The 25,100-nt window shown below is 39.6% G+C and overlaps 1 long non-coding RNA gene across 1 annotated transcript in view; it reads left to right on the forward strand.

Moving 5' to 3' along the window:
- Positions 1–25,088, forward strand: part of LOC126502225 (uncharacterized) — a 29,129-nt gene extending 4,041 nt beyond the window's left edge. The window contains exon 3 of the long non-coding RNA XR_007591866.1: positions 12,439–25,088. This is a non-coding gene — a long non-coding RNA (uncharacterized lncRNA). The remainder of the gene's footprint in view (positions 1–12,438) is intronic.
- Positions 25,089–25,100: the final 12 nt, after the last annotated feature.

Here is a 25,100-nt window from a genome sequence, read left to right on the forward strand (position 1 = left end):
TTTTTTTGATTTTTGAGACAGGGTTTCTCCGTAGCTTTTGGTTCCTGTCCTGGAACTAGCTCTTGTAGACCAGGCTGGCCTCGAACTCACAGAGAGCTGCCTGCCTCTGCCTCCTGAGTGCTGGGATTAAAGGCGTGCACCACCACCGCTTGGCTTAATTAAGACTTTTAAAATGACATCCATGTACACTCATTTATTATATACTGAGTACACTCTTCACTGTACCATCTCCATACAGTCTGAGTCCATATGTTTAGTAGCAGACTTTGCCCTTCCTTTCTTTGCCTCTTCTATGCTTCCCTCTCCCTTCGTGTACAACCGTACCCCTGCCAAATCCCACCACTGCCACTTTTGATAGCCAGTACTCTACTCAGTATCTCAAATCAAAAACTTGGAAGTAAACCTAAATCTCTCTTTTTTATAAACCCTTCTTCAGTCAGTCACCTGGCCTGGTCCCGCTCTTAGCTTTGGTTGATCTGTGTGAAAGTAACAGAACTTGACAATCAGTAGCTTAAATTGGCAAGATAATGTCTTAAATCCAGAGATTAAAAAGCCCCTGAGATAGTTCAGCAGCACAGTCATGTCATTAAGATTTTGCAACCTCCTACTCTTCTGTGCTCAGCTTGCTGGCATTTGTCTTTGTGTCCTCAGAGTTGCAAAATCACTGCCATAGTACTAAATTTGGTGTCATAGAACGGAATGTGGAAGAAGATGTAGTGGGATGCAGGGAGGGTTCTACCTGCACCCACACTCTATCAGAAAGGAAAAGCTTTGGCAGAGCTACCCTCTTTCCCTCCAGAGAGTGTTCAGAATTGGCTCACATAAAACTATACTGAACCTGAATAAGCGGATCCACTGGCTTTCTAGTCTTTATAGGCAAGTTGTAGATAGCTAGTCGTAATTTAATTAGAGTGTCAGTTACACATTTGACTTTCTGAATTATTTTTTTTAAGATTTATTTATTTATTATGTATACAACATTCTACCTCCATGTACGCCAGAGGGTGCCAGATCTCATTACAGATGGTTGTGAGCCACCATGTGGTTCTGGGAATTGAACTCAGAACCTCTGGAAGAGCAGCCGGTGCTCTTAACCACTGAGCCATCTCTCCAGCCCCCAACTTTCTGAATTATTTGTCCATGTGTGGAAATCAAACAACCTCAGGTGTTTCTTGGGTGCTGTCCACCTTTTTTTTTTTTTTAATTATTTCTGATGGGTTTCTGACTGGCCTAGAACTCACCCAGTTGCTAAATTGGAGCTAGTGAGCCCCAGGAATCCACCTGTTTCTGCCTGTCCTGTGCAGATATTACAAATACTATCATGCTTGGAGCTGGAGAGATGACTTCATAGTTAAGAGCACTGACTGCTCCTCCAGAGGACCCAGGTTCAATTCCCAGCACCCACATGGCCGCTCACAACTGTCTGTGACTCCAGTTCCAGGGTATCTGACAACCTCACACACACATACACGCAGGCAAAACACCAATGCACATATAAATAAATATTTAAAAACAAAACAAATACTATCATGCTTGACTTTTTAGGGGGGTGGGGAATAAGAGTCTCTCACTATGTAGCATTGGCTGTCCTGGAGCTTACTTTGTAGACCAGGCTGGCCTGGAACTCAAAGATCCTCCTTCCTCTGCCTCAAGAGTGTTAGGATTAAAGGTGTGTGCTGCTATGCCCAGAAGCTTTTGTTTTTTGGTCATCATTTTGGGTTTTTCCCCCCAGAACATAAATCCTGGAGATTGAACTCAGAGACTCATGTTTGCAAGGCAACCACTTGATCAACTAAGCCACCCTGCTGTCCCCAACTATTTTAACGTTTTAAAAATTTTCAGATTAGATTAATTCATTTTTCAGTGTGTATTTGTGTAATTTTCTGGTTGTTTGGTTGTTCTGTTGTTTAGTTTGTTGATTTTGAAACAGAATCTTATGTTGACCATGCTTGCCCTGAATTCCTGATCTTAATGCCTTTGTCTTCTGGGCCTTTCCTCTTTAAGTTGATATGTCTTTTAAAGGCTCATCTCACTAAGTGGGAACTCAGGCAGATATGTCAGTCACTTAACTATTTTAAAGTTAAGACTTTTAGTTACATCTATAGTCTTCTGCCATATTATATAGTCACAGATTCTAGGCATTCGGTTGTGGTTATTGTGTGAAGTCATTCCACCTGCCACAGCGTCAATAAAAGATACAATTATAATGCTCCCGCCAATGATCAGTGTTTCCTCTTAGCAGTTCCTTGACTTTGCATAGAGTAACTGTTAACTTAGTGACTAAAAATAGAAAATTTGACGCATACTAACTGTTAAGTCTGGAAATACTCAGATGTCAGTTAGATAGATGCAAGCATATTAGTGACTGAAGGTGTAGGGGTCTTGTATTAGTTACTTTTCCCATTGCAGTTTAAAATTCCTAACAAAAGCAATGTTAGAGAAGGATTTATTTTGGCTCACTGAAGATACAGTCCCAGGCATGGTGGCAACGATGTGAGTGTCTGGTCACATTTCATTTTCAGAAAGTAGAGAGAGAGAATACTGGTGCTCCGCTTCTTTTGACTTGGTCCAAGAGCTCAGCCCAGGGGATGATTCTGCCCACTTCAGAGTGGGTCTTCCCTCCTTACTTCAACCTCTCTGGAAATGCCTTCAAAGATGTGCCCAGAGGTGTATCTCCTAGCTGATTCAAAATACTCTCAAGTTTTGATAATCAAGATTAACTATTACAAGTCTACTTTTTGTCAACATGACACCCAAACATGCGTCATAGCTTTCTACTTGTGGAACCCGTAGGCTCATGCCCACCTTAATGCAAAATGCATTCATTCTGATTTCACATGTCCCGTAGTCTTAAATTTCAAAACTGTTAAAAAAATTCTAAAGTCTCGAACCGGGTGTGGTATTTCATGCCTTTAATACCAGCACCTGGGTGTAGCACAATTAATAAAAACCCAGAGATATATTAGGGTTCAACTTGAAGATCAGAAACGCAAAGCAGTCAGCCATTGACTCTTCTCTCTACGTCAGTCCAAATTGGCGATCCTGCTTCCAGAATTCTCAGAATGAGACTGTGTGTGAGAGCTGTCTCCTCCTGTCTTATATTCCTCTCTAGTGCTGGAATTAAAGGCGTGCACTACCACCCAGTTTCTGTGGCAAATTAGTGTGGCTACTGGGATTAAAGGTATATGTCACTATTGCCTGGTCTGTAAGACTGACCAGGGTGACTGTTTTACTCTGTTGTCTTCAGGCAAGCTTTATTAAAATACAAATGGAATGTCACTACACTTGGGAGGCAGAGACAGGTGGATCTCTGTTAGTCTGAGGCTAGCCTGGTCTACAAATTGAGTTAAAGGACAGCTAGGGCTCTTGTTACACAGAGAAACCCTGCCCCCCCCAACAAAAAAATCCAAAGTCTTTTCTGAGACTTTTGATTATTTTGTGATCCCCCACAAAGTTAAAGAACAAGCTATATACTTATACTTCCAATAAACAGTGGTACAGAGTTAAAAAAAAAAAATCTCTTTCCAAAAGGAAAGAATGGAGCACAGCAAGGGAAGATCAGGCTAAAGCAATACTGAAACCAAACACCAAGCCCTGAGGCTCTGTTCAGTGTCTGGAGATCCGCTGGCATCATATAGTGGCTAGATTGAGATGATCCCCTCCCCCATATTTTGGGGCATTTGAATACTTGGTCCCCAGTTGGTGATGTTGTTTTGGAATGTATAGGAGGTGTGATATAGTTAGAAGAAGTATGTCAGTGGAGGTGGGCTTCAAGAGTTTTAAGCCTCATGGCAGATTGAATGTGCTTGCTGCTTACAGTTTTAGATAATGAACTTTTCAGCTGTTCCTGCCATCCATCCTGCCTGCTATCAAACCCCCCCCCCCCCCCGTGATGGTAATAGACTCTTACTCTAGAACCATAAGCTCAAATAAACCTTTCTATAAGTTACCTTGGTCGTGGTATTCTATCACAGCAATAGAAAAGTATCTAGTATAGAACAGAATTTGGTGCCTGGGGTGGGCTAGTACTGTGAAGAATCTGACCATGTGGAGTCTGGGTGGAATGAGGAAGACTTCGGACATTGTACTAGATAAGCCATAGAATGCTGTAAGCAAGGCTTACCAGGTCATCCTGGTAGGATCCTGGAAGGTAGTGCAGAGAGCTATGCAGACTATGGAGGTCCAGCTCAACAAGTTTCAGAAGGGAACAGTGTAAACAATCATTCCTGTGCTATTTTGGGGGATGGTGGTGGGAGGACTGCTTTCTGCCCATGTCCTAAAAACTTACGTGAGGTTAAATTTAAAAGTAATGAACTAATTTCTTTGGCAGAGGAGCATTCAAGATAGCCTAATATTGACTTTGTCATGCAGTTATTAGTAATTACTCTTAAGCAAATCTACAGTGAAAAAAATCAACTGAGTAAAAAGAAATACAAAACATACTCTTGAAGAGGAAAAAAAAGCACCAGCGAGACTTAATGTTTCAGTGTGTGATGAAGGAGATAAGGGGGTTAATACCTGATCTGCATTGAATTGAAGGGAGGGGTACCAATTTGTGAAAGAAAAATGCATAAGCAATTTTCTGCTCCTAGAAAGGATAACGAAAACTTCTGCATTTTAAGGGACAAATTAGCTATCCCAAACCAATGTCACACTTGGCGGTGTCATCCCTGTGGTACTGCTTTTAGAGTAATGAAAGATAAATGACACGATTCTGGACTCTTCCTCCACAGTTTGAAAGGTCAGTGAGGTCAGGCAGTATGTGACAAAGATGTTCTGACATAGAGGCTGTTGTTTGAAGCTGTGGAAGTGGAGCTATGTTGTGTTGGAGATCCCCAGATTTTGGAGCTGCCAGAGCCATGAACATCTTTTCTTAGAGCTGTATACAGGGAGTGGAACCATCCCAAGAGAGATGAGTTACAAGTGGCAAATCTGGAAGGGCAAAGTAATCTAAGCCCTTTGACATCAGGCATGGAGCTGCAGGACTTGGAGTTTGTCCTGCTGGGTTTCGGTTGGTCTTCCTTTGGTTCAGTATTTCTCACTGTGTCATGATCCCTCCTTTTCGGAATAGTAATGTATATTCTGTGCCATTGTATTTTGGAAGTATGTAATTTGCTTTTTGATTTTACAATTAAGAGATTATCTGGAGTCTGAGAAGAGACTAGACTTAAGCAGTGTTGAGACTAAAAGACCAAGGGGACTTTTGAAGTTGAACTAAGTATCTTTTGCATTATGAAATGGCCATGAGCCTATAGGGGCCTAGGGAGTGGAATGTGGTGGTTTCAATGATAGATGCCCCTCCATAGTCTTAGTCATTTGAATACTTAGTCCCCGTTCTGTGGCACTGTTTGGGTAGGATTAGAAAGTGGTGTTGCTGGAGGAAGTATGTCACTGGGGGCAGGCTTTGAAGTTACAAAAGCCACATGCCATGTCCAGTTTGCTCTCCCTGTTTCCAGCTTAAGGTTCAAGATGTGAATTCTCAGCAGCTCCAGTCACCATGCCTGCCTGCTGCCACGCTTTCCCACAGTGATGGAGATGGAGTCTTATCCCCTGGAACCATAAACCCAAAATAAATGCTTTCTTCTATAAGTTGCCTTGGTCATGCTGTTTTATCACACACAATAGAGAAGTAACTAAAGCAATCTGGGTTTAACAACCTTGAGTAGTCCCTTCCTTCCAGTTCTGCCTACAGCTTATATGACCTTTTTCTCTTGGGCCAGCTGTACTCTGCCTGTATCTTTCTTTGGTGGCCATCCCATTGTCTAGAGATCTCTACTGGAACTAGCTCCACCTTCACAGCTTTGATCCTGTGACCTCTCAGGGCTTTGCAGAGACTCCAACCCTGCCACACAATTGCCAGGCCTCGGGGCTTTCTGAAACCATGATACTAGCCTCATAATGCTTTCTTATTTTTACATGCCTACAGAACTAGTACTGTTAGAATAATGACGCCAAGCTCTGCTGCCAGTTTTAGGTATAGCCTGGGCCCCTTCTACCACAGTTCAGCCAGAGGCAGCTATTTTCTTGATTTTGATCAGGAAACCTCTTCCTCATTCTCAGTTCAGACTCTCTTCTATTGAATTTGCATTTTTCACAATAATCTTCAATAGGCAGAGGTTGTTTATTATTATCACTGTTATTATTATAAACCTTTCCTGTTGCGTCATTACATAGTGCAAAGTTTCTCTTAAAAGGCACTAGTCTCCAACTGCTGCTGTCTTCACACATGCCTTTTCTGCATCTTTATCTATTTTTTAATGTGTGTATGTTGCATGATGGGGGCTTGTCATGGAGTCATGCCATGGCACACATGGAGGTCAGAGGACAACTTTGTGGAGTCAGTTCTCTCCTTTTATCTTTACATGAGATATGGAACCAAACTCAGATTTCCAAATTTGTGTGGTGAGCACATTCATGACATAGCCATCTCCCTGGCCCCTTTTCTGCAACTTTTAACTCACAAATCCTTTCCTTGCCAAACAATACCTTTCTCATATTTTCCTGCTCTCTTAACTGCATCTAAGAGGAGTGAGTAGTAGTAACTAGGCCAGTGCCCAGATGATATACTGTCCTGAAAATTCCCTGCCAAACAATTGTCAACTACTTTTGAATCATCTTCAGTTATGTATTTAGGAGAGAGTCCAGATTAAAGGTGGATCATCCACCTCAGAGATCCAGATTAGAAGTGAGTCTTCCCATTTCAAATGATTTAATTGAGAAAACTCCCTCACATGCATCCCCAGCCATTTGGGTTTTAGTTAATTTCAGATGTAATCAAGTAGACAACCAAGCAAAGTCATCACAAATGATATGGAATAATAGTAAAATCCCGTATTAAGTTTATTGTAGTTATAGTGTTATTTACCATATTGAAAATTTAAAATATATTGGCTTTTTATGATCTTTCACCCATAGGACAGTTATTTATTCATTTATTTATTTATTTTGAGGCAGAGTCTCTCTGCATAGTCCCAGCTATCCTGGGACTCACTGTGTAGATCAGGCTGGCTTCAAACTCAGAGAGATCTCTCTGTCTCTGCCTCCTGAATGCTAGAATTAAAGGCATGTGCCACCACATCCAGCTTTAATTTTTTTAATTTTAATTTTTTAATTAAAATCTTTTAGCTTGCCATAACCTGAGAAGAGAGCCTTAGCTAGGAGGAATTAATTTTCTAGCTCAGTTTGTCTTGTGAGCATGTCTGTAGAGATTATCTTGTTTGTCAGTTGAATTTGAAAGATAGAATTGTAGGGTGACACTGTTCCCCTTCTGGTGGTCCTTAGCGATATAAATTAAAGCCAGATGAGAGCAAGCAGATTATCCATTTATTTCCTCTGCTTCTGACTGTAGATGTGTGTGAGTTCCTACCTTGACTTCCCTGAACAGTAACCTGGGATTGTAAGCCAAATAAACCCTTTCCTCTACGAGGTGCTTCGTTTCAGGGTATTAGTCACAGCAACAGAAATGAAAGTTTTAGAAATAATCTGTATGTTTATCCTCAAGTAGGGTACCACTTGTTTCAAACTGTTTATGAAATAATCTATACCCTTATTAACATGGCCATAAGCTAATTGAAGAAGATCGTAAAAAATGAAATTTTAATGACTTGAGGAGGGAGATAATTGATAGATATAGGACATTGATTTTTCTTGTCCTAACTAAACTAAAATATTTAAGGGGTTTTGTTTACCAGATATTATAAGGAGAAAGGAAGTCACGTGATACCTCTTAATAACAAAGGAAATCAAAGAAAGGGGAAGGAGAGAGAAAAGAGAAAAACCTGCCCAGAATGTAAGTGGTAGAAGAGCATAGATGTAACTAAGACTAAGCCCTCTTAACACCTCAGCTATACTCTCATCCAGCATGTTTTCTTCTTAGAAGGCTAGGGGTGGTCTTAACAGTGGTTCTCACCTTCCTAATACTGCAACCCTTTAATACGGTACCTCATGTGGTGACCCCCAACCATAAAATTTTCATTGCTACTGTTATAAATCGTAATATAAATATCCTATATGCAGGGTATCTGATATGCAACCCCCAAAGGGGTCATGACCCACAGGTTGAGAACCACTGACTTTGGGCATCTGCCTAACATGTGCAAGCCTTGACTATCCTTTGCACTGAAAAAGGAAAGAACTGTGTTTCTCTGTCCTGTTCTCACATTTCCTCTCTGAACTTCAGTTTCCACAGTGTTCTCTGTAACTTTCATGAATGGACAGTAACCAATTGATAATGGTAATAAAATAATAGGATATATCCTAAACTGTTTTTGTGTGATGGTTATTTTTGTCCCCCTGACTAGGCCATGGTAGTGTTTTATGTTGCTGCCCTAGGTCCCGGACTTGCTGGTCTCCACAGTCTCATGAGCTAGTTCCTTAAAATCATTCATTCTACCCCACAGTCTGGGGTTAAATTCCAGTCTTTGATTAGTCACTCCCTGCCACACTTTTGGCTGCTCCAATTCAAATAATTGTATCTCCTCCACACCTCAGAAGCCGAATGTGGTTAGAGAGAAACACACAACCACTCTGACTGATCTCACTTAGAAGTTGTGACCACATATCCCAAGAGGGCCCTTCATGCTATCTGGCAGTGCTTCCTCCTTCCTCTGGTCAATTGACTTTTCCAGTCTCCAAGACAGCTACAGTATTTCATACCCTCTTTCCTACTCCTTATTCTCAGCTCACTTTCCAGGATGACCTCACAGTTTATGTCACTGAAGGGTGAATTTTTTAAAAAATGGAAATGTTTTCTCCTCTTTCCACTACCACTGGCCTATTATTACCCTCTTTGTTTCCATTGCATGGAATAACGGACTGCCTATGCTAGGGCTGGAACATGGCCCCTCTTTCAGTTACATCTTCACCATCTTTCTGTTTTTGATGGCTGCCTTCACTGCCTAAGCTTGGCTGTCCTTGAACTTGCTCTGTAGACTATGCTGGCCCCAAACTCAGAGATCTGCCAGCCAATGCCTTGAGTGCTGGGATTAAAGGTGTGCCCCACCCCATGTGGGTAGGGTCTTTATTCCATTTCTTAATCCATTATCTCCTTGAACATAGAATTTAGCTCTGTTCCACTTCTAGTGTTTGCTTTCTCCTCCAAATTTACATTAGGTAATTTACCCTGCTCAGCTTGCTCCTTTTCATTATAAATCTTCATTAGAGTTACCACTAAAACCTAGACTTTTGAGATTTCCTTTGCCAATGGAATTAATCCTAATGTTTCGTGTTAGCCTCAGGCAGACTTTTTGACAGGGGCAAAAAAAATAGCCATATTTACCAAAATCTCACTAGACCAGTCCCTAGACCACATACTAACATTCTTCTTTGAAACCTCTTTATTCGGCCTTCCCCTCCCTGCAACAGTTTAAATCACATTCAGCACCACTGTCTTCCATGTCCCTGTTCATAACGCCCATTAAACAGCACTTAAAGCATTCCACTGCTTTCCTAACCCACAGCCCCAAGGTCCATATACTTTCCAACAAACGCATGGTCAAGGCCTAACACATCAATGCCCTAGTCCCTGGTACTACTGTCTTTAGAGTTTTTATTGCTGTGAAGAGACACCATGACCATGACAGCTCTTATAAAGAAAACATTTAAACAGTTCAGAGGTTCAGTCCATTATCATCACGGTGGGACATGGTGATGGAGAGAAAGCTCAACATGCTATATCTTGCACAGGTGACAGGAAGAGGTCTGAGACACTGGGTGTGACTTGACCATATATAAGACCTCAAAGCTAACCCTACAGTGATACGCTTCCTCCAGCAAGGCCACACCTCCTAATATAATAGTAGTGCCTCTCCCTGTGAGCTTATGGGAGCCAGTTACATTGATACTACCACAGGCAGAGAACTTGAGGGCAGAGGCCAGATCTTAGCTGATCTTTTTCTTCCTTAAAAAGGTTTGTTGGAGGCAGATGTGGTGTGCACTTATGAGGCAGAGGCAGGTGGATCTCTGTGACTTACAGGCCAGTCAACCAGCCAATGCCATACTGTGAGACACTGTATTAAAAGGAGTGGGGGCTGTTGGGCTTTCTCCTGAAGCTTACAGAAGAGTAAAGCAGGCATGCTGATGGAGACAGGCGATGGTGCTGTTGTTCTACCGTCTCAGCTATCTGTTGTTTTGATGGGTCTTCCCAGTCTGTCAGATGGGAAACTGAAAGCCGCCAACCATCTTTGTTGATTTGGTCTAAGAGGCAGAACTGAGAAGGGAGCAACAGGTAGCTATAGTTGATCTCCTTAGTCAAGCTTGCTGCCTGGTATCTTATCAGGAGTAGTATAATACAGATCTTTGTAAATAGCCTAGAATCGGGCAACATGGTTCATATCCTTAGGTTTTATGGTTGTGTGGCCTCAGGGAAGTCAACTTCTGTGTCTGTGTTCCTCTCTAAAACAGGAATCACAGCAGTGTCCACATCATGAAGTTATTACAAGGATCATGAGTCAACTAAAATGCTTAGAATGATAGCTGGCACCTAAGAAGCACTGGGAAGTGCTAGCTGTTATTAGTAGTGTTATCATTTGCAGGTCTATGTAAGCTAAGTAAGCCACCATTTATCTGCTTCAGCAGTTACTTAGTAACTGCAGTTTAACTGTAGCTCAGTGATAAAGCATTTGCCTAGAACGTGAGGCCCTATATTCAATCTCCAATGCTGCCTGGGAAAAAAATCTTAAAGTGCTTAACTGCACTTTATTTAAGGAAATGTTACACTATAGAGAAAGAACAGTGCTAACCAAATTGAAGTATTAAAGGTATGATTGTTATTTTAGACGCTACCTTCAAAGTCTCCATAATACATGTGCAAAATTAGGGTTAATTAGGCATTATAATGTTCTCAATGAATTAAATAGTTCAGCGAGAAAATGGCCCTCATAGGCTCCTAAGGAGTGGCACTATTAAGATGCATGGTCTTGTTGGAGTAGCTTGGCTTTTTGTTGGAAGAAGTTCATCACTAATCACTAGCAGGTGGATTTTGAGGTCTAAGTGCTCAAGCTAAGTCTAGTGTGATGTTCACTTCTGTTACCTGCCAATTGGATGTAGAACTCTGAGCTACCTCTCCACCACCATGTCTGCCTGCATGCTGCTATGCTTCTTACCATGATGATAATGAACTCTCTGAAACTGTTAGCAAGCCCCAATTAAATGTTTTTTATTGCTGTGGCACAAGGGATGACTCAGTGATTAAGATCACTAGCTGTTCTTCCACAGGACCTGGGTTCAATTCCCTGCACCCACATAGCAGCTCACAACTGTCTGTAACTCCAGTTCAAGGGAATCTGACACCACCACAAAGACATACATGCAACAAACACCAGTGCACATAAAATAGTTATAGGTAAATTTAAAAAAAAAAAAAGTTGCCATGGTCATGGTGTCTCCTAATAGAAAGTGTTTGCTATGCACTTGAGTGTGTTATGCACATGTCAGCCTAAGTTCAGTCTCCAGAACCCATAGAGGAAAAAGAGAACTGACTTCCAAAAATTGTCCTCTGACCTCCGCATACACCATTTTACGTGTACACTCTTGCACATCATACACATAATATTTTTTAAAGGAAGAGGAACTTAGCCTGAGAAAAGCTCATAATACTATAAGGTAATTATGATTTCTAGTTTATTGTCCAACAATGTGAAAAAGAACTATTGAGAAGGATCTAACATGTTTATTGTCTCTAGCAGGTCTTAGTGTGGCTGAATTATGTGAAAGTTGTGTGGCTCACATACATTTGAAATTCTAATTTCCAAAAAGATGTCTTCTTGATTTTGCCTGCTTTTCAAATTGGAATTTAAGTGCAGTACTAATAATGGTGTTTCTCCGTTACTGAGTTAATGGCAAAGTGAGCACATTGTGTGATGTTCAAGCAATAGAAAGCCATAGCTGTTTCTTTTTTTGTGGTAGTACCTGAAGGCGCACCATAATTTCATGTTTTAGGAGGAGTGATAAATTAACCTCCTTCTAATTCTGAAGTTGTTGAACACATTTCAAGATCATATAGAAACATGGGGGCCAGTGAGGACATAGAGTTGTGTAAGAGAGGATAACAATTGGGGTCTGTATTGACAGCCACTCATTTCCTTAACATGGTCTTTCCCCCCCCCCCCCCACGTTTTGGTTGGTTGATTGTTTGAGATGGGGATTTCTGCATATCAAGCTCCAAGTCAGCCATGCTTGGATTACACAGGATTTCTCTGGGTATCTCTGGCTGACAAAGCTGTATCAAACTCAGAGACCCACCTACCTGCCTCTGCCTCCTGAGAACTGGGATTAAAGGCTTGTACCTCTTCACCTGCCTTACAGTTTACCTATTTCACATAGAATAAGTGAATGTATACTTTAGAAAGGCCTCTCAGAAAATTGTCCTGTATTTCTATTAACACCAAATTGTAACTGATGTATACTTTTTTCTTTGTTGTTGTTGTTGTTGTTTTTTAGAAGACGTTTATTTGTGTAGCATTGGCTGACCTGGACGTTGCTTTGGCGGCTCACACCTGGAGTTCCAGTACTTGAGAGGCTCTGGCTCACCCATGAATTCGAAGCCAACCCTCACTACATTCTGAGTTCTGAGCTAGACTGGGCTACAGAGTTGAGAGCCTATTTCAAAACAATATAAACAATGTAAAATAACGTTTAAACTGAGGCACAATTTAGAAACCTCTTCTAGAACAATGTTTCTCAAATTTATCCAGAATCAACTAAGAAATACATTTTATATAATAACCACTGTGCCCACATGTAATTAAGACCATAGATAGATAGATAGATAGATAGATAGATAGATAGATAGATAGATAGATAGATAGATAGGACCTTATCACATGTCTTCAATGAGTACTACTGTGTGGTGTTCATTTAAAATGCTGGTGTAACCCACTGAAACCAATTCAGGAATTCACTGGTGACTAGGAATCTTCAGTTTAAGATATAGTCTCAAAATCAGAGAAAAAAAAAACTATAAAAGTTTTTCAGAAGCTTAAAATACTACAAGAAGTTGCTAGCTAATCCTTTATAGGAATATAGTACTTTTAAATTCAAGGCTTTTAAGTATTGACTGCTATATAAGTATAATGAAATGATTTTATGTAATGACTGTAAAATAATGCTTTGATCACCAAGAACAGCTTATAAGAGACAGTACTGTGTAGTTTCCGTTATTCGTGGTTTATTTGAGAATTTAAAACTTAGTAAATGATATACTTTCTATTTCCTGAGCACTCTTTTTTGGGGGGAGAAACAAGTCAAGCATTCCACTCAACATGTTACATAAACACTTGCTGTACATTTGGAGGAAAACAGCCATGCTTTCCACTTACTCACTTGTTTGACACTGTTGTGTGCAGAAGTTGGTGGCTGTATTAAGTATTCAGGTTCCAGACCAGGGAAATAGCACTTATCATTGTTGATCTCAAACTGGAAGCATAAGGGTTTATTAAATTGATAAGACAAGTTATTAACTAAAGTGAAGTTTAATGAAAGGTCTCTGAGAAGGTGGCCAGTAACTCAATTTATTTGAGTATACAATAGTTTAAAATAATAAATAGTGTTTAGGCCAGTTTTTATTTTGAAGCAAAATTGAGCCCTAAGTATATATATTGTCTTCCTACATAACTTTCCCATTGTTTCCTTTCCATTTGTTAATACTATGGGATGCTTTTTTAAAAGTTTTCTAGATGTGAATAAATAAATAAGATAAATGTCAGAGGAGGTAAAATGTACATCAGTGGCCCTAGCCTGTGTGTTTACCATTTCCTTGGACATTAGGAAGTAAAGATCTTGTGCCAAAATGAGGTTTGGGTCTCTAGGCTTCTCATGGCCCTCACAAATACAAACATCCTATAAAATACAGCCCTCCTTCAAGAGGCCATGCACTCACCCCTGTGCTTCTCCAGAATATAAATAAATCTTGTAGGAGTCTGAAAGTAGAGTTACGTTAACGCTAGCATTGTTTTCTCTTCAATTTAGTGAGTCATCACCCTGGCAATTTGACTTCAGCTCTGAAAGAATCATGAAAATTGTTAAGAATTCACAGATTGGCAGATAACCAGAACTGATCTACTTGTTTACATATGCACTTTCTTGTCTGCTGAAAAATCATAGTCCATTTTCTTTAGTAGATAAATGTTTAGTATAGAAAAAATTATTATCCTTTTTTTTATCTTAATCATCCTCCTCCCCCTTGTTTGTGCTGGCTTTGTAGCCTCAACAGCCTTAAACTCTCCTGTGTATTGGTAGTACAGGTTTGAGGCAAGTTCTCTATTTCTAATGTTTTCTAGGGCTCATGCACTCTTCTGAACACACATGGTGTTGATTCATTTAACCCTCACAGCAGTCTAAGATAGATTCTGTTTATTACCTCATCATATACACATGGACATCAAGGATCAGAGAACTTAGATACCCCCAATTTGAATCAGTGAATAATTAAGCCAATATTTACACCAAAGCTCCAGAATTTTGAATTAGCACCACATTAGCTTTCTTTCCTTTTCTCTTTCTTTCTTTTTTAGACAGATTGAATACCTTAAAAGTTACCAGATCCATTCACAAATGAAGGCCAAACAGCTGAATCCTCACAGAATCCAGAGTCTTCTCTGCTATTTCTGTTAGTGGTAATATTTGGATACGTTTTCTAACTTGATCAATTCAAATACGGTAGAAGAAAGTTCCCTATGTTCCAAACTAGAAGATCGTCTAGGGAAACTGTAAGTTTCAAATTAAAATGTTTGCCATCCTCCCCCCGCCCCAGTATAATTCCTGGGCGATCATGTTGTGAAGACAGCACTGCATAAACTTGAATCTGGAGCCTCCTTAGTTGATCTGCCCTGAGTCCTGGTTCGTCCCTCCCTTGTATACAGCACACCTCTCTGCTGGGTTTTGTCTGCAGGACTGACCCTGGTGTCACATGTAACTCATCATCCCACTTTTGGCAGTTGTCTCAGAGCAGGTGTTCTTAGTCCACTCAACTCTGGTGGGCTCACACCCTGGGAATAGACGTGGCCTTCCCTGGTTCAAGTAAAAAGCCAACTTCTAAGACTTTGTTTGAATAAAATATCCTGGATAATCCATTTTTTCCTTGTGTACGTTATGTTTAAACTTTTGGCATCTGTTACTATTTAGACAACAAAATCAATAAAGACACATTCAACACAAATTAACAGAAATCTTGCTAACATTCAGTCATAATCTAGTTCAGCAGCTTGTTTTGTTTTTCATAGATGCTTTTTCTTGGCTGTCATTTCATTTTGCATATTTATAATATTTTCTGTTAGAAAAAATGTTTCTAGTTTATAAAATGGAATTAAACAGATACATTATACTTGCTGTTCTACAAAAGCAGGAATTTTGCAAGTTTAAGAAGCTCTGAACTTTGTAGGGAGATTTTGCTTTAGATGCTATATAAAATAAGTTTTGGAGGTAGCAAAATAATTTTTTAAAAATAATGGTTAAAAAAAAAAAAAAAACACTGTGAAGCCAGGCAGTGGTGGTGCACATCTTTAATCCCCGCACTCAGCAGACAGAGCCAGGCCAATCTCTTTAAGTTCCAGACTAACCAGGGCTACATATACATACACAAGGAAACCTTATTTTAAAAAGGGAAGGGGCGGGGGGGGGGGGGGGGAACAGCTTGCAATGGAAGCCCAAAGACCTGACTTTATATCTCCAGCAAAAAGTCAGGCATGCATGTGTAGTTGGGGCTCAGAGACAGGCAGGTCCCTGCTGCTTTGTCAGCCTCGGCACATTTGTGAATTCCAGATTCAGTTCAGTTCCTATCTTAACACACAGCCTCTGATCTCTTCATATACCATGCACCCACACACATGCCATAAAAGAAAAAAACAAAAAGACGCTGCACACAGAGACACATGCATATGTAAAATAATAGGAGTAATAAAAGTAGCTGAGCAGTGGCGGCATACACCTTTATTCCCATCCATTGGGAGGCAGAGGCAGGTGGAGTTTGAGGCCAGTCTGGTCTAGAGTTAGTTCCAGGACAGCCAGAGCCACACATAGACCCTGTCTAAAATAATAATAATAATAGTAACTAAAAGAACTGGGCCTGGTGGTACATACTTGTAATGCTAACACTCCAGAGGCTCCCTGGGCTATCTAGTGCATCCGAGGAATGTGAGGCTTGTCTGGAGTCCATAACAAGACTGTGACTCCATAAAAAAGAACCAAAAATAGTGACAACAAGGAATAAACACCACGTTAGGGAAGCATTGAAAATCACCACTGCTAATTTTACTAATCTTACCTGTGAAAGGGTGTTAGTTACTTCAGCATGAATAGTTAATGATGATAAGTCACTGTAGGAGAATTTCACAACTGATCATTCAGAAAAAGCTCAGTTCTCCTAGCTTGTTTACAGTTATCTCAGGAAATTTCAAAAACAGGGCCTTATCCGTGCTGTCTGCACAGCAGAGGCAGGACTTGATGAAGCATGATGACCTTGAATTAAATCCTGTCTTCCCAGACAGCCTCCCCTGTAAGTAAAGAGTGAGCTCTCCAGGCTTGTTCTCTAATAATAGATCAAGGAAGCCTGAACAGGGGCAGAACATTTGGAGGACATCACGCTCTGACCAAACCTCCAAGGAAGGGCTTGCCCTTCTGTAATGAATATATTCAGGGAAATGCTCACACAAAGAAAAATCATCTGTTTACTCTGACTCATTTTGTGATGAAAACTAAGTTTCTTCAGAAATGTGCTGCTGTTGTGTATGAAGAGGTGGTGACCAGACTACACACTGAGTTCTTTCCTGCTGCTGTTGAAGTAGAAAAGTGCTACTTTTTTATATCCTGTTTTCCTTGTAACTGAAAGCACACAAACCTAGAAGGCAGCTTACAGTTAGATATGCACACTGTGATTTAAGAAATAATCTGTTTGAAGTTTGGTTAGGAATAGAAAGTTCAGGAACTAACTGTATTTCCTTTAGTGTAACATGAATTCTATCTAATTGGTATTAATTTTATCCCAGAGTCAGACACAGGGTTTAATGCTGAAAGATCAGAGAAGCAGAGCAACCAGTTACTATAGAGTTCTTACCTCTACCAATGCTCAGACCAAGGGGCAATTCTGTCTCTATTTAGCCTCAGGCTGCATCTAAACCCTGTCTCCTCCTGTCTTATATTCTTCTCTCCTCCCAACCATATCACTCCTGTCTCCACCTCCCTAGTGCTGGGATTAAAGACGAGGAATGCCAAGTGCTAGGATCACCTTTGTGTGAGTTGTTTTTCTTTAGACAGATTCACTCTTGTGTGGCCCAGGGTGGCCTTGAACTGACAAAAGATCTGTCTACCTTTGTCTCCTGAGCTGTGGTTAAAGGGTGTGCCACACTACCTGGCATCTGTGGCTAACTAGTGTCTTAGCTCCGTACTCTGATCTTAAGACAAGCTTTATATGTTAGATCACAAACAAAATATCACTACACTTTAGTGTTGCCAGAAAAAATTTTAGGGTATCTAAATGTATTTTGCATTTTTTGTTTGTTTTCATTGAGAGTCATATCCATAATCTATATAAAGAAAAGCATCAATTAAGGTAGGACATAAATCAATTACCTATTTGTTATCAGTTAATTTTTTGTACATATTTCATAGAATGTAGTTATACAAACCTACATGGTATCGTCCAGTCACCTCACGATGGCCTGGTGCTGTGGTTGAATCCCAGTGCACAGTGCATGTGACCTATGAATACAGTAAAAGGTGAGTTAAACATGAGGTGCTAAAAAAAAAAAAAAAAAAACTCCTGCCCTCATAACACAGCATCTGGCTTTACAGGGAGCTTTTCCTCCCTTTTCTTTAATAAGTATGAGAAGTACATTGTAAAATAACAGCAAAAACCAGCAACATTTATTATTATCAAGTCCTTTGTACTATAATTATATGTATTATACTTATATAAAATGTTATATCTTACATATACTTCTAAGTTTGTTTATACATACCAGCATCACCACAAACATAAATAATGTGCTGCACCATTACCTTAATTATGTGTCATTAAGCAATAGGAACTTTTCAGCTGTTATAATCTATGGGATCAGCATATATGAGAACTGTCACTGACTAAGATTGTGGCATGTGAGTTCTACATGATGAGATGTTCCTCTCAAAGTTTTACTGTATATCATCTCAGAATAAGGAACAGAAACTTACTTCCTCGTTAATTTCTTTGTTCTCAGTTTGCTAACAAGGAAGAAATTGGCATTGCCAATTAAAAGAATAAAACCTGTTTTATACTTGGAAAAATTGCTGAGGGATTCATGGCATATATAAAATAGTTTTTGTTTATTCAAAACAGATAACTATAATTTATATCTATGAAACAATATACACGCCGGGCAGTGGTGGTGCACGCCTTGAGTCCCAGCACTCAGGAGGCAAAGGCAGGCTGATCTCTGAGTTCGAAGGCCACCCTGGTCTACAGAGCGAACAAGTGCCAGGACAGACTCCAAAGCTATACAGAGGAACCCTGTCTCATAAAACCAAAAACCAAACAAAACAAACCATACTCAGCCAAGTATAGTATTAAAATACATCTGTAACCTCCTTACTCAGTACTCTTAAGTGAGGAAGATTCTAAGTTCCAATTAGGCTGGGTAACGTAGTAAGACCCTTGTCTCAAAATGTGCTTGCAAATGCATTCTTGTGCCATTTGGTAGAAATTAGTGGATCCTTTACTATATTGAGAACATTACAAAATTTCAATTATTATAAGCAGAAAACACATACTCCTCACACTGCCAATCCTATACTCATAAGCAGTGTGTGACCTGCTTTCTGTCTGTATAGATTTGCCTGTTATAGGCTGTTCATATGAGTCGTGGAATGTGTTATGTGGTTACTGGCAAGCAGTGTTTAAGCAACAATATTAGTTATTGTGCCTTACACAGTATTAAAAACCTTCAAAGAAAAAGATGTTAGGAATGAGAATTGTACTTGTTATTTAATTCTGTCCAAAGGAATATTTTTGCTTTAAAAAAAAATCTATTCCTAGCAACTTGTGACTTTCTAGAACCTTGAGCAAAAGCAATTGGATTGTCTATTTTCCATTTGAAAGAAGCTACCACTTGCACAGAAAGCTACTGGTATTGGTTTATCACTGTGCTGCCTCAGCAGTTCTCCAGGTGCTTTATATAGGCCACATTCATTATTGTGAATTCCAAAGTTCTGATCAGATTTTGAAGTGATACATGATTATTCTTTTTAAGATTCTCTCATTTTATGGAAAAATGTGTCAAAGCATAGCCATTTACTTTTAGTATATAAAGACTTGAATTTTAGACCAAAGTAATGAATCCACAAGTACATATTAGTTCTAAGTTTTGAATCCTTAAGTATGGAAGGAATTATTTTCGTTTGTGAAAAGAGAGAGTTCAGGGACCTCATTCTACCAAGTGCCTTCTGGCCTTACTCTCTTGTCAGCAGTCATCATTTAAGAATAATCTTTTTCATAAAATTGTTTCTCTTTTTAATAAAACGCTTAGATTCCCCATTCTAGAAATGTGTTTCAAAGCACTTTTGGAAGACTATTTACTGTCTACCTAAAAGAAAAGTTATAATTAATAGTGAACATTAGATAGAATATTCCATTTAGTACTTGCTTAAAATCTTTTTGAGTGATACAAACATATCAGCAGGCAACAGAAAGAGAAAGACACTGGGCCTGACTTGGTCTTTTAAACCTCAAAACCCTCCCCAGTGACACTTCCTCCAACAAAGCCACACCAACTCCAACAAGGTCACACCTCCTAATCTTTTTCAGGTAGTACCACTCCTTGATTAACTAACCATTCAATTACGCGATCAGTTGAGGGCCATTCTTATTTAAAGCACCACAACTCCGTGGTTCACCATTAAAGAGTTTCTGATAGTCAAGTCCAGAAGCAATGGTGCTTGCCTTTAATCCTAGCCCTCTGGAAGCAGATCTCTGAGTTCAAGGCCAGCCTGATCTTACTAAGTTCCAGAACAGCTAGCATGGCATAGTAAAACCCTGTCTCAATTTTTAAAAAAAAGTTTCTGATGTTCAGATTTTCTTACAGTTGCGAAATAGAAACCATCTGTGGTCAATTTCTGTATCATTTTTATGTGGTTCCATCAGACAGTGCCCCAATAAAGCTGCTTCATCAGTGAGTTTTTGAGTTCACAGTGGTCAATGGTGCAAAAGCAATGTACAATTAGTAGAAACTAGACTTGAAATTTTGAATTTTCAACAATTGTAGTAGGCCAAAACTCTAACCATTCAAATGAACCTGTGACTGTGGCTAAGCTCTTATGTTCTGGAAGATAGGATTATTCAGAATATTACTAAATTATCAGAAATTGAGCATTTGTAGTATTCGACTGTAAAATACCTAATTTAGATTCTAAAGTTTAGAACCTTTTTCAAAAAATTTCCTCCTTTCCAAAACAGGGTTTCCCTGTGTAGCAATAACAGCCCTGGCTGTCCTGGAATATTCTTTGTAGACTAGGCTAGCCTTGAACTCAGAGACCCACCTGCTTCTGCCTCTGAAGTGCTGGGACTGAAGGCATGCACCACTATGCCTGGCCCTTTTTCCAGTTGTTAAAGTAATGCATGTAACACCTATATAAAAAGTCCTGATATAATTAAAAGTGAAAAGAGATTCCTCTAAATATCATTTCTACCCTAGCCTTGTCTGTGTTCATCACTGAACTGCTAACAATTGGATATATTTCAAATCTTATTTATTTTTGAGACGGGGTCTCACAAAGCCTCAGATTTACTATGAAACCAAAGATGACCGTGAATTTATGGTTCTTGTGCCTCTGCTGGGACTTCATCCATGTGCCACCATGCCCAGTGATGCTTGGGATTAAACACGGGGCTTGTGCACATACCAGACTCTACCAACTGAGCTACATCCTCAGTCCATGGCCCTTTCTTTTGGTAGAGCTTGTTAGTCGAGCTACAAATATTTATAACTTGCTTTTTTTTTTACATTATATTAGTTTTTAAATTTTAATACAGAATATTGGGACAAAGCTCCCAGACAGCCATGCAAATGAACAGCAGCCAATCTGTAACTATATATATTCTATAAAGCATTACCTCTTTCCTTTTTAGTAATTGTTTAATTCATAATACAGATTTTTTTAATAGTTTCTTTAACCATTTGTCTTAGATTTCTATTGTTTGGATAAAACAACCATGAGGAAAGGGTTTTTTGACTCTTCCATCACTGTCCATCATTGAGGGATGTCAGAGCAGGAATTCAAGGAAGGAACCTAGAGGCAGAAACTGAAGCAAAGACTACTGAGGATGCTGCTTGCTGGCTTGCTTCCCATAACTTTCTCTGCCTATTTTCTTATACAGCAAAGAACTACCAGCCCAGGTGGGACATCATCTGTAATAAGCTGGACCCTCCACATCAGTCATTAGTCAAAAGTTGCCCTGCATACTAGTTTTATGGAAGCGTTTTCTCAGTTGAGAGTCCCTCTTCTCAGATGACTCCATAGCTTGTATCAAGTTGACAAAAAATTAAACACACCATTCCTCTCCTGATACTTGTTATATCAAGTTTTTTTGGGCATTATGGACAATAATAAGATTTTATAACATTCTTTTGTGTGTGTGTGTGTGTATATATATATATATATATGTATTTCTATAGAGTAGATTTCTGTGAGTAGAATAGTTAACTACCTAGATTGATTCATAAATGTGCAATCTTCCTCATCCTTTTCCTAACAAAGTTTTGACAGTCTTAGGCAAAAAAAGGGTAAATTATAATGAGTATTTTCCTGTTTACTAGTGAGATTATTCATGTTGGTTGACTACAAATTGTTTCTGTGGTTGCCTACACATCTTTGGGGATTCTTTTTTTTTCAATGGAACTTTTGTTTTTTTTAGTATACCTGGCTGTCCTGAGCTTTTGTTTGCTTGGACTGTAAGGATAGATATATTTGGGTAAATGTTTTGTGGATCTCTTGAGTTTGAGGCCAACCAGGGCTACACATAGAAAATCTATCTTGAAAAAGAAGGGGGATGGGGTGAGGGTATTCTTTGCTTGTTGTTGTTGTTGTTGTTGTTGTTAGATTAGCATGTAAAATAATGAGTTTCATCTGGTATCTTCATATGTTCTTGCTTCTCGCTCATTACCTTCCTTGCTGCCCTCACCTCTGTTTCCTACCCATCCCTAGCTGGGTACATTCTTTCCCTCCTTTTTGCTTTCTTTTTTTAAAATATTTATTTATTTATTTATTATGTATACAATATTCTGTCTGCATGTATGTCTGCAGGCCAGAAGAGGGCACCAGACCTCACTACAGATGGTTGTGAGCCACCATGTGGTTGCCGGGAATTGAACTCAGGACCTTTGGAAGAATAGGCAATGCTCTTAACCGCTGAGCCATCTCTCCAGCCCCCCTCCTTTTTGCTTTCTTGAGAGGGTTTTGTGTTACAATCCTGGTTTTATATTCACCACCGTCTGCCTCAACCTCCCAAATGCTGGTATTACTGGCAGTCACTACTAAACTTAGTTTAGTAATTTATCCACTGTTAATAATTGGTTTGAAATACTACCTTTGTCAAACAGCAACTATTTGCATATATAAACATGTGTTTCAGGATATTCTTGCTATATCCTGTATTGTCGTGATTAATTTTTCAGTGTTAGGAACCCAGCACAGGATCTGGTACATGATCTGGGGTTCTACAATTCTGCTACTTCCTCAGCTATAGTGAATATTTGCAGCATAGACAAATGTAACACCTTTACACAGTTAAAGTCATATTCTGCAGCATAAACAATGTAACACATCTTTACATAGTTAAAAAAATATTCCACAATACTACATGCCCCACAGACATAAAATAGTTAAAAATTAAAGACAAATTATCAGTCATCTAACCCAGGAGAAGTCCAATGGGTTTATAACACTTGGAATTACTGCCTACGTATTTGTTTGATGCATTAGTAACTCATTTACCTCTTTCTAAGTGTAAGCTTCTCTAGCCTACCCTTTTAAACCCTTTCACACAGTCATTCCCTGTAGTTTCATACCATAATTCTGATATACATCTCCTTCCCCCTTCCATGGTCTTAGACTTTTCATTTTCTCTTCCCTGCCCAGTCCAAACTTGGTACCTGAGAAGATCTTATTTGTGCCTATAGACCCATTTCATATACTAACTACCTTCTCTAGGAAGTTTGTCTTCATGGCGCCTGTAGGAGGGTTGTTCTTACCCTCAGTGTTCCTATGTGCTTCATACTACTTATTCCTAGTTTCAAACTTCAGGCTGAATTGGGGTAGTAAACAAGCCATAAATGTTAACAAGGAATAAAGTATGCCTACTTGCAGAGAACTCACTAGAGTATGAAAGAAAAAGTTTAGAAGAAAAATAGATAGGAACTAAATATGCTTGTCTATATGTGGTGCTTTATGTTTGGGTTTTTTTGTTGTTGTTTTGGTTTTTTTTGGGGGGGGGACACAACAGTTTCTTACTGTATAGCTTTCGCAAGCATGGAACTCACTCTAATGATCATACTGGCTTTGAACTCATAGAGACCCATCTGCCTCTGCCTCCCAAGTGCTGGGGATAAAGGCATGTGCCACCATGACCTGTCAGAGGTCATAAGAGTTATAACAGGTGACAACTAGTGTTTAGATATCAACCCACCAGAGGAATGGTTATCTGATAGAGGTTAATCCTGTCCAGATGAGTCTGCAGGACCATTGACTGAAACTGTTGCTAAGGCACTTGATGTCACCCCAATGTCTGCACTGTAATGTATAATCTCATGTGATGTGTATATTTAATCTCATGATTGCATCTCAGTCCAATGGGTACATATGTCTGTGGAAAAAGACTTCATTTAGCTATACAGCCTTGATATATAGAATATATACTGGGACATGCTTCATAATTGGATCTATTTGTCCTACAAGGACTATGAAAACTTAAAAAAAAAAAAACTGCCTTGTTCTTTTGCTTATTGGGTGATTTTCCCCCAATATGTGGGACCCCAATGAGAAAATTTGGTCACACAGTCAAAAACCTTGGTTCCCACAGTCAAATCTCTGCTTCATTCCCTGAGATAAAATTTATACGCCAGCCAGGCAATGGTGGTGCACGCCTTTAATCCCAGCACTCGGGAGGCAGAGGCAGGCAGATCTCTGTGAGTTTGAGGCCAGCCTGGACTACAAGAGCTAGTTCCAGGACAGGATCCAAAGCTACAGAGAAACCCTTTCTTTAAAAAAAAAAAATAGATCGCATTTGGGACCTTCAAAGATATGAGTATAGCTTAGGTGTCCCAAATTCTCCTACAGCTGACTTGGGAAAGTGCTAACCTCAGTTGACCCCCAGCTCTAACCCTACAAAAGTTATTAAACTCCCTACATTTACTCAACTTACCGATACAGGATTTTAGTATAGAAATGTAGTATTGCATACAGGATTTTAGTATAGAAATATAGTATCACATACATGATTTTAGTATAGAAATGTAGTATCGCATGTGAACTCCCCTTCTCCCTTCCTATAATTTAAAGTCTCCTAAATCACCTTTTTTGCCTCTTAGTGCTGCCCAGGCATCTCTCTAGCCATGCCTCCTTGGAGCCATAAAGAAGCTGTCACTTGGGACAGCTCTTATCTGTTTTATGACTTTGAGAAATTCTGGTTCTGTCACTTGGTGATTACCAGAGAATTGCCTTTGTTTGTGTGTGTGTATAAACTGGAAACTTTGCAGCGGGACAGAACAATAAACTGACCTGAAGAAGTACAGAATGGGAGAGTTTGTTCATTCACCTTCAGATAGCCAGAGGAAAAAGAGTCATTTTCACTTCTTGTAGATTCTAATCTGAACCCTGAGAGGGCTTCGAGGTTGGCTCTCCATTAGCCCTTGTTAATGACCCGCTATGTGTGTGCTATTTTAATCACTGATGGCACTTTTTTTTTAAATATTTATTTAGTTATTATTTATACAATATTCTGTATGCCTGCTGGCCAGAAGAGGGCACCAGACCCCATTACAGATGGTTGTGAGCCACCATGTGGTTGCTGGGAATTGAACTCAGGACCTTTGGTAGAGCAGGCAATGCTCTTAACCTCTGAGCCATCTCTCCAGCCCCAC

The sequence above is a fragment of the Alexandromys fortis genome, unplaced genomic scaffold (genome assembly GCF_014885135.2).
Source record: "Alexandromys fortis isolate MF-2015 unplaced genomic scaffold, M_Fortis_MF-2015_v1.1 scaffold_51, whole genome shotgun sequence".
Lineage (NCBI taxonomy): Eukaryota > Metazoa > Chordata > Mammalia > Rodentia > Cricetidae > Alexandromys > Alexandromys fortis.